Below are 14979 nucleotides of genomic sequence, written 5' to 3'. Positions count from 1 at the left end.
TCTCTGTTTTTATGTACATATAACTAATCGATAGAATATTTTAGACACCTACTTGGAAGAATGGTTGGACAGAGACGTCCGCTCGTTCACACTGTGAGAATGTTGTACTTAGTGACCCAGCTAGAACAGAATGTCAGAAATATATCCAAATGGAGAACAAAACCAACACTGCCATAGAAGAATGTGTCCTAGATATACGGGTAATATTGATAAACGTATAATTATAAATCTCTCACTGGATGATACTCAAAGGGAGGTGTGCAGAGAAACAATATGAGCGGAAATTTAAGGAACGGAGTATTCGATCAAAAATTTATGTTCTTAATTAAGCAATATTTCTTCCTGATAATTGTTTATTATGATCACAGATTGTCAGCAAAAACTAAAAAAATAAAAAATTAAAAATAATAATAATAAAAAAATAATAATAAACTTCTACTGTTCTACTATTACAAAATGTATCCTAATATTGCAATGAGGTCAATTCTACACCACACTGCTATTAATAGCTCAACAAATCTAAAACTATTAATAAAAATGAATCTGACCACTGATAAATGCAAGTAATATCACACTTTTTAACTTCACGATAAAGATTTTACTAGGAAACCTTAATAAGGAAAATATCAATTACCAACAGGATGCTGGGACTACAGAATTTACAAGCTACACAATCGAATCGCTAAAACAATTCTGTTTTACCCAAATCAAAAAATACGAAATATTCTACGAAGCAAATGGCACCCAAGGAGAATCTGTGGTTGACAGGATTGGAAAATTCGTATGTCCCAGTAATTGCTCAGGAAATGGCGTCTGTACTGCAGGTATGGGTTTTAATAATGTATAATTAATCGAGTGTTTAGATTAAAAATGTCTCAAAACGTTAATGGTAAATTAACAACAAACTTTATGAAAAGGGTCATCTTCCCTTGCTTTTGTAGCAAAATACCTTTATCACCTGCATATGGGGTTTATACGAGGGGTGATTAAAAAGTTCGCGAACTAAATGAATAACTTCCTTAAAAGAAATAAAATGAGGTTCAGTGTTCATTATTTTTTAAAGTAGTCCTCTCCGATTATAATGCACATGTGACATTGTTCTGCCCATGCGCGAATCACGTGATCCAGGCGGTCACGTGACATGCTTCAACCTCTAAAAACATCAGAGGTTGGATCAGGTGCCATGACGACGTAAGCATCCCTTTCCGACCGGTCACGCCCGCCGTGTACTCTTTGTCTTGATCAAGCAAGCGGGAAAACCCGTAGACAATTCAGTGTGAAAATTATGGCTTTCATTCTGTATGAAAAAATCAGTCAACATTCAACTTATTAATGATAAATTGTTTTTGCAGACAAGATAATATTATCGACCTTAGAATTTGCAAAATGTTGACTTTTAACAAGATTTTTGATATTTTTTTCATCTTCTCAATTGTATATAGCTTGCCTCATTTTAGACTTCTTTTTTGTACGCAGAACATGCTCTATCTAGCATGTCGATTCAACTAGGAGGCATAAACTCCATATGCAGGTGAATAGGTATATTGCAGCATAAACAAGAAAAAAGGAGGGTAGAAAAGGTGAAGACAGTCATCACGTTTATCATAAAGTTTGTTTTTAGTTTGCAATGTATGTCTTTTTCTAGTAATACATCCAAATATGAAACAGATGTTTCAGACTCTATTGTGTCTTATTTAGAGTGTTTAATAATGTAATGCATGGGTTTACCGTGACACAAATGCCCCTTTAATTCTCTTTAGACAAAATTGCTTTAAATAGGAATGATTCTCTGTTTTTCACAGGTGTCTGTTCATGCAGTGCTTCATTTGTTGGTTTCGATTGTTCCCATGCCAAAACAACTCCTCCTACAAATACTTCATTACCGGAAAATGGCTTGTGCACAACCAGTAAAAGATCATGCGCAAATACAAACATTTACGGTTACTTTTTAGCAAAAACTGTCCATGTGAAATTTTATTTTTTTGAGGTATGGTTTTTTTTTTACCTAATTGTAATTAATAAGATATAAATGGCATTATTTTAAGCTCCAAGAGCATTATCTGATATTAATCTATGTTTTTATAAATAATACGAGTATAATTGTAAAGCATCTAATCGATACCTTTTATCTTAAAATCTAAGTTTATAGTAAAGATTTGGAATTTTCGTTATCTAACTTTTTTTCTTAACCTTTTATATGTAAAATTCAGATAACAGATTCCGGAAAATCAGCCGTATTGTCTACACACATCACAACTGCCACATATATTGGCCCAACTATTATTAAAGCTGTCTTTCCAACCAATTCACGTAGGAAAAGATCCTCACTGGCAAATGTTTACGGCAGCGGCTTTGATATCACTCTATCGTATGATGGCGTCAATTATGGTGATCCCATGACACTTGTCATATATAATGATGAGTGCTATAACTGCAGTGCATCAACGTATGAATGTAGTATGAAGGTAAATCATTTGAAAGACAATAAGATAAAAGTCTATATTCAATTCGTTTGTTACAAAATGCACTTGTTGTTCAGCATTTTAGAATATTTACCATAATTTTTTGAATAAAGTAAAGTTGTATAATGCGGTCCCCTAGGTTAATTCCCATTGTGACTTTCTTTCTCGTTTGAAATATGATACCAGTTCCCTAATCAAAATAGTCAAAACCTTTATAAATGAAACGTGCTATATGCCACTCTAGATGTCTTGTCCAACAACAACCACAACAGAGCAGTCAACAACGGAGATGAGTACCGCAAGATCATCAAGTATTCAGAATCCACCCACAACTCAGCAACCAGGAAAAGGACGGAAGCAGCCACCAAAAACGCCAGATCCTGATGAAGATGAAAGTTAGTTTTGATTTAAAATTATTTTTGATAACATTTATCATTTTTCGAAGAATTGTTTCGTTTGAATCCAATCTATACATTTTTCCTATGGTTATTGAACCTTATGATTACCTTAGGGTAACCCAACTTGAGATTGAAAAAAAAATCTGAAAGTCGGTTTGGAAATTTTTAACATTTTCTTATTTTTTCCCAAGAAAATAAATTGAAAAAGCTTATTAAAATTGTTTTTAAGCCATAAACTTGTAATATGCACCGAAAATAGAATGCTAAATAATATGACATTTTGGAAATTTGTATTACAATATCATATTGTTCTATACGCCTTCTGTTGTTTTATAAAACAGTTTCATTTTCCCGATCATATTTATACGCCCGCTCCGAAGGAGAAGGGTAGGGGTTAAACTGTTTTACCCTTGTGTGTCTGTCTAGCTGTCTCTCTGTCTGTCTGTGTGTCCGTGTATTTGTTCGTACCAAATTTTCGTAACAGTTTTCTCAGCAACTACTCAGCACAGATGCTTTTTAGCACACTCTTTGTGTAGGCAAGCCACATGGTGGGATTCATTTTTGTTTAAATCCAATTTCAACTTCCTGTTTATCCGTGCGTCTGTTCGCACAAAATTTTTTCACAGTTTTCTCAGCAACTACTCAGCACAGATGCTTGAAATTTTAGCACAATTTTTGTTTAGGCATGCCATATGGTGGGATTTATTTTTGTTCGGATCCAATATCAACTTCCTGTTTATCCGTGCGTCTGTCCGTAACATATTTTCGTAGCAGTTTTTTCAACAACTACTTACTACAGATGATCGAAATTTTAGCACACTCTTTGTTTAGGCATGCCATATGGTGGGATTCGTTTTTGTATAAATTCGATGTCAACAGGAGAGTGTATATTCACATCAGAGCGGGGGTATTACTAGTGAGCATTCGCTCACAGACCTAGACTTCTTGTTCATTTTTTAATTTGAAATTTTATTAAACAGCATAAAACTATACAGTATTTTTGCACAATGTTTGAATTTTTGGAATATAAAAAGCATGTATTAGATGAGTATTTAAATGTGTGTACATTGTAGATGTCCATTTTGGTTTGATAATCACTTTGATTGTACTCTCCGTCCTCATCCTGTCCGTTACCATCGCTCTTCTGTACATGAAGTTGCGACCCTCAAGAAAACCAAGGTATTAATTTTTTTTTATTTGAAACTTCGCTTGCATCAAATAAAGGCAACAAGTGTTAAATATCAGAATAATTCAAATTTGTGTCTTCTTGTCTAATCTTTTAGATCGATCACCGTTTGTTGTCCTCACTTTTTTCCTTAAAAATCAGTTTTTATGAATAAATTATTTTCTTTTACAAGTCCAATGCCAGATGTCACGAGCCCTGTTGAATGCAGTCAACCACCACGTCAGCATTACAAAACCATATCACAGAATCGTCCTCAATCCCCTCCGCCTAGGTACGAGACAATAAGTCCCATTCCAGAAAGCAGCAAAACTATCCTTGGATCGTCTGAGTTCCGACCTCAAAGTGCATCTGGTATTCACATGGAATTTGAAAATAAGGCTTACCATAGCGCTCAATGAATGAAATATTCTGATGAAGTTATACATTGAAAACAAATAATCTTAAAGTCTTCTATACTATTGTTTGATCTCTCAGAGATTCTGTATTTGTCATACTTAACTCTACACTATATCTTCTACAATTGTAAAATCCATATCCTCACCTGGATTCAGATTTCAAACAAACGGATGAGCTAAGTTTGAATATTGTTTTTTCTATTTTTCTCCCTGACGTCAAGCTATGAAACGTTTTAACTCATTTGAGCAAAATACTAGTACCCAACTGAGCTTTTCTGGTGGAAAAGTATCTGGCTGTCATCCACTGTGTAAAGTTTGTCATACGTACACTTTCCATAATTTCAACACGAGGCTTCAATGAGTGGAGACATTCATTTTCTTCAATTAAAAAAGGCGCTCTTTCGGGGATTAAAAATTACGAAGTATGGAAAATATAGCTGGTCTATATAAACACTCCTTGGGAAGAATTGCTTGGTCAGATAAGATAAAAGTATAAAAATTTTACTTAATCAGTGTAAATATTGAAGTTCTTTCAAATTATAGTCTCCAGAACTAGGAAATTGCCATAAAACCGGTCCATTTCAACATAAAAAGATGAAAAAATAATTGGAAATTTTATTCATAACACAAAAAAAAAATTCTTTAAATCAGCAATGGCACCTTCAGTCTTACATGTATCAATGTGTTAGCATCCCAGTGTAGTGTAGATTCATATTTGTTTACCTAATGGCCCCTAAGCTTATACCTTGACGAGGTTTTACAAAGTGCTTCTTTTTGAAACCGTTTAATTTACTCGTGAACTTCAAGCAGTCTGTTTGTTACATGATTACGTTGATGATTTTTCTTACATGTTATTTTGCTTACCTTCGATTCGATGACGCAGTATGTTTTAAATGTTTCTCCATCATACCCAAGCCAGTATGTTTTGTTTTACACAATGCTTAAGTTGCAGTGGAATATCCAATCAATCATATCCATGCATTATTATCAATACTTTCACCAAAAGACGTTTGAGTGTGTCATTAGAGAATCTGAACATATTGCCATTTGTGTTTGAAAGTAATACTAGTATTTTTAGTGAATACAGATATCTTAGAAAAAAATAGATAGAATTGAAGATTTCTTTAAGTTTAATTTCTTACTTTTTAAGCATGACAAAAAGCAACTATTCGCTTTTTAATTACCATGGAAAATTATATAATGTATGGTATAAATTTTCTTTGACAAGCCCTCCTTTATAGAAAGTTTGATATACTTGATATACCTGAATTAATTATCATACAGCATTGTAGAATATCTCTTGGTTTAATATTCACAGAATTAATAAAACATATTTCCATTTGATTTTATTTTAGAGAATCAGTAAAGGAAACTCATTATTTTTTTTTCTCTCTACATTCTAATGAAGGACCAGTATCACAGAAATTCACTGGATATTGTTCTCATCTTACCTATTTACAGGGGCAATGCTGTCAAGACAACTAATCAAAAATATCATCTTCAGTATGGGTTGCATGTTTGAAAGGTTTCTTATATTTCTAATATCTTCATCAATGCTTCTGATATTCCCTCTATCTTAAGATTCCATTGTCGAGAAAAACAGGAAGATAATCTGTGTGAATGAAAACATATTCATCTTTCTTCTTACATAACAGCGATGACATATAGTATACACCTATTTACTGGCTATGAGGACAATAGCAAGTTTATCGTTCCCCAAGACAGCAACTATTTCCCGAGGCGCAGCCGAGGGAAATAGTTGCTGTCGAGGGGAACGATAAACTTGCTATTGTCCGAATAGTCAGTAAATAAGTGTTTTATTATACCGAAGCAGTCTTTACTTGTGTTACGTCACAATCTGTATAAAACCAGAAGAGTTCCCATATGAAAAGCGAGGGAAACAGAATGCTCCCGGTGAATAGTTTAATGACTATTTCACCATGGGCAAATAGCACGAAAACTATTCCACGGTAGGTGCTGGTTGGAAAAAATAGCATGTTTATTCGTATTATTTTTATATAGAAAAAATTCACAGAGGTATAATAATGTCTTATATTTATGAAAGCGTTTTGAAACTAACTTTATCATTATGTACAGAAATTTATCAAATACTTGACATGTTGCTATAAATTGAATTTTGCAAATGCATTCTTATGTACAAATATTGTGTTCTTAAAAAAAATCGTCCAGGCTTTGTGATATCCATATATTTAAAGACGGTGATTTCTTCCTTATGCTAAGTTTATATGACTTGTATACATTTTTTTAATGATATAGATCTACGCTGTGAATTTGGTATTTTTGAAACTTGTTATTATACACTTGCATTGAAATACAAAGAATAATGTAAACACATACTAGATTTCTTTTATTTAAATTCGTACGTGAAGGTGTATTTTGGTATGGGGTTAATTTTTGGATATTCCATATATTGATGACAATAAACGTTTTTTATACATTTTATATAATTTATTTTATACATTTTATTTTATATACATTTTGAAAACCTGACCATTACCACAATAAAACTATTCAAACAGACTGGCACAAAATGTAATAACAACGCAAAATGTTATAATCATTACCTTCTTTGGTTTTTTATACATTTTCCCTCGAGATCAACTCAAAATGTAAATTTATAACACGATTTGTGTCATTCTCTATCCAGAGTTGTCTTCCGCTGCGCTCCCAACATGTCAACTCTCGTTGTACAAGATTCTTGTACAAATTTTTTAAAAAAGTGAAAATTTACAGTTAAAATCGTAATGAATTAATGTAATTATCAATAAAGATGATAATTTATCCCTTATTTTAAAACTACCATTCCTTTAAAAGGATTTACTTTCTCTATTTTTAAGGAACTATAATTTAAATAGCGGAGTAAAACTTAAAAACTTGGATAAAAAATCTTTAAAGGGATGGTAGATTAAAAATAAGTCCTTTTCACTAAAAATAAAAAGATCAAAAACAATTTTTAATATAATTTTCCGTGTACAATTTTTCCAAGATTCTTGTATAACAAGCGTTGACAGAGGTGTATGTGGGAGCGTAGCGGGAACGACAACTCTGGATAGAGTGTATGTGGGAGCGTATCGGGAAAGACAACTCTGGATAGTTAAGGAAGCTCTAAACACTAACGAAAATTGCTTTTTGGACTTTGAGAAAAATATATCATAAAAATGTGCACATATTCAGTGTATCTAGTTCATTTTCAATGTAGGGTACCTGCCTTATTTCTGCAGAAAAAATGTTTAAAGACAATGAACTATTTGTGAACAGAAATCACTGCTGTTTACTTGCATCGGGAAAATGAATGGAAATAATGTATTCAATTACTTAATCTTGGTCTAACATAACATTAAGAATACTTTAATTCATAAGAAATTGTGTCATTAACTGTAGATTCCCATTTATTGCATTTTTTTTCTAAGGGCAGATCACTCTAACTTAAGAAAACTACCCTACAAATAGAACTCTTTAATGTGCAGTGTTTAGAGCTTCCTTAATTAGTACATTTTGCGTTTTTAAAATTTTACAAAAATGTAGTAACACACTTTTGGGATTATAGCATTTTGTGTTACATTTTGCGTCGAGATTAAGCAAAATGCAACAGTGCACAGTGTAATAACACAGGTTTTGTTCTGTTAGGTTGAGAATGATTTTTAATTTAGTAGTGGATGAAGAAAAGAATCGGAAAAGAAAAATACAAAAGGAGAAAATAAATATATACCAATTCTTACATTAGAACTGATTTTATCATATATTGATAATTCATAAGTCATTTCAAAGCAGTTGATATCCATATCATTTCTGTTTAAAATTAGAAATGCGCGCGCATGTGTGTGTGTGTTTGTTTTGGGGATTATTTTTTTTTAATCATAGTATTTAGAGAAATAGATTTGCACTGGCAGATGTAATGTAATCTTATCTTAAAAGAAGGAAGAAGGTGTTATCTTCTTTAAATTATTGTTACAGTACCTTAAATTTTGTGGAAAAAGTGAGAGAAGGACAAAAACCCAAATATTGAACATTTAAAAAAATCACAAAATTAAAGAAATATATACAAAGCCTTTTTTCTGAACTCGAGTTATAAGCATTGTAATTTTATCTATGTCCATTCTTCATACTGTTTTACATGTTCATTGCAGACCAGAAAAAGAATATTCTCTCTACTCATTTTATTTTTGTTTTGTTTGTTTTTTATTTGTTTGTTTGTTTGTTTTTGTTTTTGTTTTTTTGTTTTTTTGTTTTTTTGTTTTTTGTTTTTTTTTTTTTTTTGCTCGTCAAGGAATTTTCGAATTTAGGTAGTACCTTCCCCCAAAATTGAAAATTGTTGCCCCCCTCCCCCACTTCCTACGGGCCTGAGAGAAAAGATACATTTAGATTTTTTAATGTCCGCAGCCATTGTTTGTTTGCGCTCTCAGGCCTTGAAAACTTTTTTTATACTGAATTATGCAAGTTAAAAAGTTCACGATTCGACATACATCTATTCATATTCATGTCCAATACCAAACTCATGAATATGATAGACGTATGTCGAATCGTGAACTTTTTAAAAAATCTAAATGTATCTTTTCTCTCAGGCCCGTAGGAAATGGGGGGAGGGGGGACCTAACATTTTCAATTTTGGAGGAGGGCACTTCCTTAATTCGAAAATTCCTTGACGAGCAAAAAAAACAAAATACAAACAAAATACAAACAAAAAACAAAACAAAAACAAAAAAAAGTGAGGAGAGAGAATATTATGGAAAATCATACGAAGGACCTTAAATGCTTTTCATACCTCTAACTGATCCATCCCCTGTTCATATTTTATGATTATATTTAAATAAATGTATAAATCAATTCTTTATGTTTTGTGTTGAACACAATACAAAAAATAATCATATTTTGTATTATTACATTATGTTTATTACGTTTTGCGTTGCACTCAACGTAAAACTAAAATAACCCAAAATGTAACAATCAAAAAGTGCGTTATTACAATACCTTAATCTCGACGCAAAATGTAATTTAACACAAAATGTAATAATCCATGTTTATTACAGTTTGCGTTGTTATTGCATTTCACGTTGTAACACTGGTGCATACAGTTATCCAGAGGAATGCAAAATTTTTATATATTTCATAAACTATTAAACAAAAATTATTTATTTTTCACTTTAATTTTTATTTATTAATTTTTTGGCACATTATCACAAAGTATTATTTTCGTTACATGTATTTTGACATAACATTATGAGATAATTACGAAAACACATTGAGCTCATTTTCGAAGGTAAAAAAATATTTTTTTCGCGTTATAACGCGAAATTTCGCGAATTAACGCGTAACTTTCGCGAATAAACGCGAAACTTTCGCGAAAGTTTTTTTTTACCTACCAAAATTAACTTAATGGGCTTTCATACTTTATAAACTGATTGTATGTTCTTGAAATATTTCGTTTTAGCAAAATACTTTCTTCCCCTGTCGATTTTAAAATTAATCAGGGTCCCGGTGTTTATAGATAAGTGATTTGAATTTACTTCTCCTGAAATGGCCGTCATCAGTCAAAGGTTACGTCATAAGTTTGGACTTGTGTTTTTTTCCTAATAATTCTTGTTTGTTAGAGATATATATAATTTATTTCTTATCTGTTAGAAATATATACATGTAATTTATTTCAGGAGGGAACATCATTTATAATTATCTTAATTGATTCCCAGTTTATCATGCAAAAAAATGATCGGTCTTTATCGATTGATTGCATTTTAACGCATTATGCAGGCCAGTAGAACGCGGGGAGGGGGCAGCCCCCTCTTTTTCTGAGTATTTTATTTTGCTTCAGTTAATTTTCTTATGGATACTGGTTGCCCCCCCCCCCCATTTTTTGTTGCGGTAAGGTCGAGCACTGGCAAATTCCAGGACTTGAACAGTTTAGTAGGTTTCTTTTTTGCTTGTGAGATTATTTAGGGAAGTTGCTACCTACGGGCTTGTTAAGTGCAGGAGGATTTCTAGTGACGGTGGTTCAAAATGTCACATCCACAGAGTGTTTGGTGTCCAGTCACCGCAGCTGGGGATAGGCCTGGGTAGGGGGTATGAAAGTTATAACTTACATGCGGTATGAAGGAAAGTGGCACACGTTGTTATTAATCTATGTTGAATGCTTGCAGAAACCAGTTTATATGTAAAAGAAGTCAATTTGGGACACAGAAAAAGAGATTAGTACTGGTATAAAGGGTGAATGATATAAGTATATAATTGTATCTAAGAGGAACTAGGATTTAATTCTACGGGTGGAAACCCAACTTACATCTATACCTCCCTTTCTAAGGAGGAAATTCTTCAAAATCATATGTCCGTTTTAGATAATTTTAATATTCCCTATAATCAAAATGCATTTGAATTACCATACCTTTACTGGATTCCTAAACTTCATAAAAATCCTTACAAACAAAGATACATAGCGGGTTCCAGAAAATGTTCTACCAAGCCTCTTTCTTTACTCCTCACTAAAATATTTACTGTAATGAAGGAGAAACTTCAGGAGTACTGTTCAACAGTATATTCGAGAAGTGGTGTAGATCAGATGTGGATACTTAAAAATTCCAAAGAACTTTTGGAAAAAAATTGGAATCACAAAATTTTACTAAAATCAATAGCATCGAAGCGTACGATTTTTCAACACTTTATACAACCATCCCCCACGATAAATTGAAGTCCAGGCTTTTTTAAATCATAGACAGCTACTTTTTCAATAAAAATGGAACTCGTAAATATACTTACCTTGTCATTGGTCATTTACAAAATTATTTTGTTAAAAAGCACTCTAATTGTACACACAAGTACTTTGAAGTTGATATTAAAAAGATGCTTGAGTTTCTGATTGACAATATCTATCTAGTTTTTGGAGATCAGGTCTTCCAACAATCTGTTGGAATTCCCATGGGAACCAATTGCGCCCCCTTATTAGCAGATGTATTTTTGTATTCATATGAAGCAGAAGAATTTATTCAGAAACTTCTGCATGAGAAGAAGACAACACTTGCTGTGGCCTTCAACTCGACATTTCGTTATATCGACGACGTATTATCAATTAACAAGTTACTTTCATTCATATGTCGACTCGATATATCCCAGTGAGCTTGAAATAAAAGATACAACAGATTCTGACACATCTGTTTCAAATTTAGGTTTTTTTTTTACTAGAAAAAGACGTTAATGTTAACCTAACAACAAAGCTTTATAATAAACGTGATGACTTCAACTTTTTAATCGGCAACTTCCTTTACTTATGTAGCAATATACCCTTATCACCTGCATATGGGATTTATGTCTCTCATTTGATTCGATGCGTAAGAGCATGCTCTACGTATGAACATTTTCTAAAACGAGGCAAGCTATTGACAAACAAGTTGACGATACAAGGATATCAACAGTCTCCTTTGAACTCATCTTTTCGCAAGTTTTTCGGTCGATACAATGACCTTGTCAGCACTTACAAACTATCATTGAGTCAAATGCTGACTGACGTTTTACATACTAATTGTTAGGCCATTATTTATACACTGAACTGTCTACGGATTTTTCCGCTTTTTTTTCCCCGATCATGATAAGGAGCACACGGCGGGTGTGACCGGTCGGCAGGGGATGCTTACTCCTCCATGGCACCTGATCCCACCTCTAATTTTTGAGGTCCGTGTTTGCTCTGCTCTAAAGTTGTATCGTTTTATTGGACTTTTGAGATTGAATACTGTTCGTTATCTTCTTATTTCATTCTTCTAATACATCCGATGGTGAAGTCTTCTTTTCTTTGCACTTCTGTAGTCAGGTTGCGATATAATTTTGATATGTAATTAAGGAGGAGAAGGACCTTCGGCTAAAAAAAATCCCGTCATTCAATTTTTTTCATATTTTGTATATTTCTAATTAAGTATGTCCCACATATCTTAAAGCAGTTAAATCATTAGAGATATTGATTGACAAATACTATGCCTTAGAGTATCTAAGTGGAGTTTTAATTCTCCATATTTTCAGGTCCATTACTCTGTCCATAATTGGATTTTTTAAGCATAGATAAAAAATATTTAAGGGGACATATATCTTTTAAAATATTTCAGAGTATGGATAGGGTTTAAAATTCGAAAAAGCAAATTTCTTCTGTCACACTGCATCTGGATAGGGAAAATTACGTACTTTTTAAGACAACTTAAACAACAAAAAACTAAATTTGCAAAAAATTCTATCATTCAAATATGAATATTTTTAAATTTACGTTGAAATGTAAGTCCTTCACATTATTGATTAACTGTAAAAATTTCAAATGGTGAAGCTGACCTCAATATTGCACAGGACATCGTTAAAGAAGACATAAGCATGACAAAAACGTGTCATGTTCACATTTCTCGAGTACGGGAAAAACCAACTATGACGTCACACGTAAGCTGAATAAGCAAAATTAGATATACCTACATAAGATTTCCGTCATTAGCCATGCAAAAATAATTTTTGTGTTCCCCGTTTCTCAAAATATTTCATCATGTACTGATTATGATTATTTTTTACATAATAATAGTGCAAGTGTATTCACCGAGTATATCTTGCTGACTAACAGATCGTGTATGACGTCACCGACGTGTTGGACGGGCAGTTTAGAGAAACAGAGGAGTGGATCAAACTATTTCATAATTTGTTTATGATTACAAGAATGTTATTTTTTTTTTATTTTTCTATATAGGTTGGTAATTAAAGTAAATACAAATTGTCAAAAATTTATACAAGAACTTATGGTTTACACGTTTTGCACTTATATAAACAGAGGCTATGACGTAGTTAAACAGTCATGTGACCATGTGTCCTTCATCCCCTTAAATCAAAAACTGGACTCTGTTTTCCCTTTGTATTCCGTCCTGCTATGAAAACTTGTTTGTTGATATGGAACATTTTTTATCTCTAATCTCTCTCTCTCTCTCTCTCTCTCTCTTTAATACACACACACATAAACATATTGTCTCTGCATGTATGCAATTTTCATCGATATCCTATCCACATACATGTTTGAAACAAATGCAACTGTTTGAATCTTCTGATTTATTCTAAGAACATTGTTATGCTAAATTGTCCATTATTCTTTAAAATAATACTATTTCATTTTCTTATTCCAATCACCACCCACGCATTGTAAGGGATTTTCGAGTAGCCTTTCTGACTACAAACGTGGGAGATAAACAGACTGTGGGAGAGGCAGTATTGCTCCTCTCATCCTACTGATTAAAACTCCCCATCCTTTTCAATTATCAGACACCGTATGAAGCCACGAATCTATAAGAACTTCATAATTTGCCTTGATTCGTTTACATATTCCTCTCCGCCATAAATCACTTGTCTAATTCGTTTCTAAGGCTAGCTGAATATGACGTTTTTGAGTGATGCTGAGTATACGCGCTATAGACACTTTAAAGAGTCCCCCTCTTATCCGACAGACTTCCCCTCTTATCAGTACAAGCTAACTGCTCCCCCGTTTGTCGCCAGCTATCGTCTTCTACAATCTTTGAACATCATATTTTAACAAGCCTCGGAATCTGCTTTTCAACAATATTATTATCGAATATATTCTGTGTACCAGAATCCGGACATAATAATGCATGAAGAACCTGAGATTTACAAAAAAAAAACCGTTAAATTCATCTGATTTATTGTATAGTGTAGAAGGGGTGCAGGAATGAATAAATAAATATAGATGAATGAAAGATGGATGAAAGAATGAAAATTAATTCTTCTTACATGTGATAAACCATAAAATATTCTAATTTACTTGTATAAAATATTTTATCATATTTAGTTAATAAATATTTTATCATTGTTTACTTTCATAGTTTTCTGATCCAGTTTATATTTTATTACCTAGTAGTCTTTACTACCTTAAATCTGGAAAAATTTACATTATTGGAACATAATTATATGCATTCATTTATTCATATTTTAAAATCTCCAATCATGAACTAGATGAATATTACTAATTTTACATCCACAATAATTATACTTTCTCCACTCATACTCATTATAAATTTGAGTAAAGTTTTACTGGGATGTACATTTCCATACAACGAATCTTTGTCTAGCGATTGTTCGCCAAGAGAATTAATTTTATCTCCGGGGAAAGAAAACTTTGCTCCCGAGTCACCTCTCTCTGGTTCCGTAATCTCTGGGAGACCGAAGGAATGCGCCACTCCAACAAAAACTAGGGGCTTTTTCTGGTCGTTTGTCCAGTCATATCGGATGTTTGCATAAATATATATCTTATTGTTCATTATTTCTTTTATAGAGAAATATGAAGGCAGTCATTAATTTCTTTTCTTTTTTTTTATATCTATTACTCTTTTTATCCACATACTTATGTCTACGAACTCTCATCCCATCAAATTCAGCAGTTCTCCTCCCTTAATCAAGTGAGGTCTGAAATTTCCCACCGGATATCACATTTTATATATATATACTCGTATGTTTGAAAATTAGATTAAATCAAATGCAAAACCCATAATTAAAACCATCTATATTCT

General features: G+C 32.6%; 1 long non-coding RNA gene across 1 annotated transcript; it reads left to right on the top strand.

Moving 5' to 3' along the window:
* Positions 1-2754: 2754 nt before the first annotated feature.
* On the top strand, positions 2755-4392 carry LOC133203640 (uncharacterized). The gene is made up of 3 exons (XR_009723428.1): positions 2755-2857; positions 3934-4039; positions 4219-4392. It is a non-coding gene; the product is annotated as an uncharacterized LOC133203640 (long non-coding RNA).
* Positions 4393-14979: the final 10587 nt, after the last annotated feature.

This window comes from Saccostrea echinata, unplaced genomic scaffold, assembly GCF_033153115.1.
Source record: "Saccostrea echinata isolate AGI-Se365-2 ecotype Australia unplaced genomic scaffold, CSIRO_AGI_Sech_v1 ptg000051l, whole genome shotgun sequence".
Classification (NCBI taxonomy): domain Eukaryota; kingdom Metazoa; phylum Mollusca; class Bivalvia; order Ostreida; family Ostreidae; genus Saccostrea; species Saccostrea echinata.
The sequence above is the reverse complement of the archived record's forward strand: the minus strand, read 5'-3'. Positions and strand labels throughout refer to the sequence as shown.